The sequence below is a fragment of the Cynara cardunculus genome (genome assembly GCF_001531365.2).
Source record: "Cynara cardunculus var. scolymus isolate 2C chromosome LG 15, CcrdV1, whole genome shotgun sequence".
NCBI classification, from domain to species: domain Eukaryota; kingdom Viridiplantae; phylum Streptophyta; class Magnoliopsida; order Asterales; family Asteraceae; genus Cynara; species Cynara cardunculus.
The window spans coordinates 6,343,077-6,349,464 of NC_037542.1; positions in this window are offsets into that span (position 1 = coordinate 6,343,077).

The following is a 6,388-nucleotide window of genomic DNA, read 5'->3' on the forward strand; positions in this document are numbered from 1 at the left end:
ATTAATAATAAAAAGTTTGTTAACATATAATTAATAATATATTATAAAATGAAGAAATTTTTACGGATTTGGTCCTTAAGGTATGTCAATTATTACGTATTTGATCTTTTATCTTTATTATTACAAAAGAAACCTCCATGTATGTAATTTTTTTTATGAATTTGGTCTTTTACACTAACGACTATTCAACTTGTCCGTTAGCTATAAGGGTAAATTGGTATTTTTAGTTTTTCTTCCTTTATTTTATCATTTCTTTAGACCACGGGGACCAAATATGTAATCTACCATTAGCTAACAATTTATTTTATTTTAGATTTTTAATTACTCTCTCTATATATATACATACACACAGATCTGGTAAACTTTATCGTTCACACCCCACATTGGTAAATCTACCTATCGAAAATAGGATTTCATTGGTTAAACATGGGTAAACCTTATCGTTCGCACCCCACATTGGTAAATTTACCTATCGAAAATAGGATTTCATTGGTTAAACATGGGTAAACCAAGAGAAGAGCTACTTAAATCACACAAAGAACTGTTGGATATTAGTCCAAACTTGTCCCACATAGGAAATAGAAGGAAAATTTCATGTGTTAATATGGTATACTCACATGACTTATCAAGTTGCACAGAGGCCCAAGAGAAGGATTTTCATTGGGCTTTGGTATGACATTACCCAATATTTAATGGTCAAAAGATTGGGCCTTGGGGCTCTTATGACCTAATCACGTTTTTGCCACATTCGACAACAGTGTCTGTAACTGCCTTTTTGCAGTTTATTTTCGGTTACCTTTTGCTTCCAGAAAATCAGATACGTTTTCACCCACACAATTTTCTCTTTAAAAGAATATCCTTTCCATATCGTTGCTTCATGGAACGTATTATCGATTCGATGGATGGAATCGGATTGACGTGCATCAATCCGATTAGATAGTCGTATCCTCAAGACGACGTCCGTTTACCAACGCACGATCTCTACACATATTGATTTCATCATATCTCTCGATCTCTACACATATTGATTTCATTGTAATTCGATTTTTACCGAATTTCTTGGTTAAATTCCTGTTAATTTTTGTTTTGTTTCTAATTTTGGAAGTGTAAGTCAATATGTCGTTGGATCGGTTCTAACAAGAACAACTCTGGTGTCTTCGTATTTATGTTAAATGTGATCCAAAAGATATCCTTACATCGAGAAGGTATGGCCTTATATCCAGCTCACAAGAAGCTTATAGACTACACTAACTTATTTGATAAAGGAACCAATACTAATACTATAGGTGGCATCAAATATAAACATTTTATCGAAATAAATAATATTAGGTAAACTATGTCGTGTCAATACTCTCCTCATCAGATTATCGTTGACCTCAAGGATAACATAGACTCCAAAAATGTTTAGTCTTCTAGAGTGCAACCTTCTTGATCCAAGTTGCTCCCACATTCTCATGCTTCCAATGTTGTTCCATTTACCTTCTTCCTCATTACCTTCATTAATCACATCCTCAGCCATGTACTCCTCTGTATTTTCTGGACCAATCAACATGTACAACTTGTTGTCTCTACACTTGTCACCAGGACCATATTGTTCATTACAAAAAAAACAATGATTATTCCTTTCCCCCCCCCCCTTTGTATTCACTCATTGACAGTTGCTTCAAATAGGTGGTCTTATTTTGCTAGTTTTAGGGTGTTGAAACTTGAGATTCTCCAATCTCAAAAGATGACAATTTATGTCATCTACCAGCACAACGATGGAAGGAAAATCATCCCATTGATCAAATTTTTGGTGATCCAAGCACAGATATTCAGATTCGTCGAGGTCTAGGTAATATCTATTTCTTAGTCAACTTTCTTTCTTTAGTTAAATCCAAGAAAATCAATGAGGTTATCACGGACCCAAGTTGGGTCAATGTTATGCAAGAAGAACTCATTAAGTTTGATAGTACTAAAGTTTGGTACATTGTCCCACATCCATCCAACAAAATTGTGTTAGACATCAAGGTGTTGTAACCTGCAACAAGGCTCGACTTGTTGCTCAATGATACAGTCAAGAAGAAGGCATCGACTATGATGAAACATTTGCACCAGTGGCTAGACTCGAAGCAATTCGATTCTTCCTGACCTATGCTGCCCATAAAAACTTCAAAGTCTATCAAATGGACGTAAAGAACGTTTTCTTAAATGAAATACTTCAAGAGGAAGTTTATACTGAACAACCTCTAGGGTTCTTGACCCTAAATATCCAAATCATGTCTATCGATTGGATAAATCTCTTTATGGGTTAAAACAGGCCCCTCGAGCCTGATATGACACCCTTTCTTCATTTCTCATCTCATAGAAATTTGTTTGTGAAAAGATCGACCATATCCTATTTCTTAGGAAAGTCAACGGTCACATCATTCTTGTCCAAATTTATATCGATGATATTATATTTGTAGGTTAGTTTATTAGTTTATTGATGTTGTTCAAAAAGTTGTACTTGTTATCGAGTTTTGATTTTAGAGTGCTATGATTCGATTTTCAAACACCGAATCAAATCAAACATCAATGAAGATGGGAATGCTTAGGTTAACCATCAATATTAAAGTTATTCGACAAGTAATAATCACCACAAATTACCTCCAATATAAACCTCACATCCTGTTTCCTATGTGTTTGCTAATGCGTTATGCATATATTCTTGCAATAATGGAGCTTCTGGCCCATTTTGAAGATTCGAATTCAATAATCTTACATCTAAATGTATTTGTTGACTTTCCTTAGTTTCAAAACTATTTATTTGCCAATTAAAGTATATTTTTGTAGGAAGACAAATGTATATCAATCAAATTGATATATAATTAATATTTTTGAATTTAAAGATTGAAATAGAAATATACAACAGGAAAATAATTTCCAGATCAAATCTTTTACCAGTTGAATATATAACGACCATGTCTATCATACTATAAACTAGTTGTTGAGGGTTTGAAGAACAATAAGTGACAAATAAAACGTTGGTTTACCTCTTACTAAATAAAAGGACAATAATACATAAATGCCTATGAGAATTTGAAAAAATCAAACAGTTTGAATAATCTTACTTTTTAACGAATTATAGATAAGAGGTTGGTAAGGATTTCTCTTGTAAAAAAACAAACAAGACTTAAATATAATATTTTAATATAAAAATTTAAACATATTTTGATGTCAAATTTGAACATGCTCACTAACATTTATGTATTTGCCTAACCATCAATATAAGTGACACCGTTTTGTTGGTTTATATCCTATTTGAATTTATTTCTAACACCAATTTAAGGGGCTGTTTGGTAATTACTAAATGATTTGGTACAAAATAATGAAGTGGTCAGAATGATTCAGAGGTTCTCATTATATAGTGCAAAATAAAATATAATTATTTGGTAATTATGCACGATGAAATTAAGGCTCTTAATGGTTAAGGGGATCCAGGATACAAAATCATTAAGAGGGTTTGAAAACAATTAAGAGATAATTGTATTACTAATTTTTTAGCACCAAACCTGTCACTAATTTTTTAGCAAAATCATCAATTTTTATATATTTTTTTAATCACAAATAAAAAAGGTAATTTTTGAAAATCGTTAAGTTATAACAATTTACTGGGGTTTGGCTTTTTAGGCTGCGTTTGATACATATGACAGGACGAGATAAAACTCGATGTCCCACGTTTGGCGACATGGGACATGACAAGAGTTCACTGTCCCACATTTGGTGCGACATGGAACAGGAACAAGAATTGGGACAGCGTGAGACAATTTTTTTTTTTGTTCCACCAAAATAGGTGGAACAAATGGACAAAAATGAGACGAAAACTAAAATATTACTAACTAACCCTCGTTTGATATATAACATTAACATGATATTTGTTTTAGTGGTCAACACCGCTAGTTGTGGCCGCCGCTGCCACCACCGGTAGCCACCGTCGGCGACCTCCCCCTCCTCCACCACCTTCACAACCACCATCGACTATCGACTACCACCGTCTATCACCACCTCCGTAACCACCATCGGCCACCTACCACCACCGTTGGCCACCTCCACCTTCTCATCTACTACAACAACCTCCTCCACCACCTCCACAACCATTGTCTTCCACTGACCACCACCACCACTACCACAGTTGGCCACCTACACCTTCTCTTCTACAACAACCTCCACCACCACCACCTCTATAACCATTGTTGGGCATCGACCAACACTGTTCATCACCACCACCATCATGGGCCACCTCACCTCTACCATCGGCCACCTCACCTCTACCATCGGCTACCACTACCACTGCCCACCACCACCACCGGCTACCGCTACCATCGTTGGCCACTACCACCTCTATGTACCATATTCATGTCTTGTACAACCACAACCATTCATCTCCACCACCACTAGTATCGTCGGCCACCACCACTAGTATCGTCGGCCACCACCACCACCGCCATAACCACCACCACTGCCCACCATCACACCTACCTCCTCCACCACTGTCGACCGCAATTAGCACCACTATCCACCATCTTCACTTCCTCCACAACCACTATTGTCCACCAATTACCAATACTTCTACCCCACAACCATTGTTGTTGCAACAATCTTTACTGTGTCTTCGCCAATTAATAATGATCTTCTAAACTAAATAAAACATAATTTCTCCTTTGTATGGATCATGTTTTATCAAAATACCATCAATTAAATAAAAAATTTCTTTCAAATTTGGTACTATTTTATATTTATGTATATGAAAATTGTGGAAAAATGTTTATAAATTAAATTATTTATTTTATTTGTATTAATTATAACTATTGTATGATATATAAATTCATAAACTAACTTTTGGAGACAACTTATCAAGTTCCATCATGTCCGGTCCTAATCGTACCAAACACCAGACAGACATTTGATGTGTCCAGTCCTGTTCTATCCAGTTGCACCCTCTTGTTCTGCGCAGTCCTGTCCAGTTCTAACCTGTCTAGTCATGTCCAATCATGTCTGCATACCAAACCCTACCTAACAACTAGTTATTTAATAAATCCAAGAGTAAACTATGGATTTGGTCCCTAAGGTTTGTCTTTCGTTGCGGAATTAATCATTTATCTTCATTTACTATGAGAAAACCCTCCAAATATGTAGTTTGTTTGGATTTGGTCCCTTGTGCAAACGGTTGTACAACATTTTCATTAAAGTACGAGGGTGTTACGGTCACTTTACGACTATTATGTATTTTAATCTTTTTTTGCGAGAACCTATTAAAACAAGGGCCATAATGTATGACATTAAGAGTTGGATGTCCAAAAATGAACATCATCAGAAGCTGAACGTCTTCTTCACCCATCTTTGACCCACAACCTAGATTTGACCCACAACCTAGATTTGATCAGATTTTATAACGAACCCAAATCAACTTGCTTTTTGATATTTTTTAGTGCAAAAGTTATCCTTTTATCAATTTTAAGCATGTTTCTGTCGATATAAGTATCGGTAGAAGCAAAAATGGAGTCATTCTAAACTCGATCGAATCTTCATTGGTGGTTTGATGACAGTGGTCTTTGAGCCTCTCTAAACTCTATTAACAAAAAAATAACTCAAAATTGAGTTGTAAACTAGAGATGTTCAAAAAACCGTTGGTCCACTCAAACCGGCCGAACCAAGTCCAACCAGACCGTTTTTGGCGGTTTGAACGGTTTGGTCTGGTTTGGAAAATAACAAAACCAGGTGGTCTGGTCCGGAACCTTTTTTGTGCGGTTTGGACCAAACCGATCGTCGAATATATATATATATATATATATATATATATATTTATTTATTTATTTATTTATTTTAGTATTAGCAAACCCAACTTTTTCAACTTATGGACTATGACCCAAATACATCTCTAAGCCCTACATAAAGCCTAACATCTAATATAATCAAATCCAAATGAATCGGCGCCTAAAAATCTCTAAACCAGTAAACATATCGACACATTTGATATTGACGGTCTCCAAATTTCAAAATCCCTCAAGAACTCTATTAATCTATCGATCTTTCCTAATTCATGGTTTGATTTCGGCGAACATCATCAAGACATCAACCAAGTGATTCAATTAACTAAGATTTGGCTTCTATTTTGTTTGGTCAAGAACTCAAGACTCAAGAATTGAAGGTTGTGAACTCATGGATTTTATTACTCAATACTTACAGTGGAGTTGTTACTTTGTTTGTTTTCTAATATTTATTATATATTTATTCGTTTGGACTTTGATTCTTGGATTTTAGATTCAAGAGCTACTTAATTATTATATTTATTGGTTTGGATATTTTGTTTTGTTAAAATCAGGCTTGTTCCTGACATTTTATAGATCCTGGGCGAACATAAAAACAT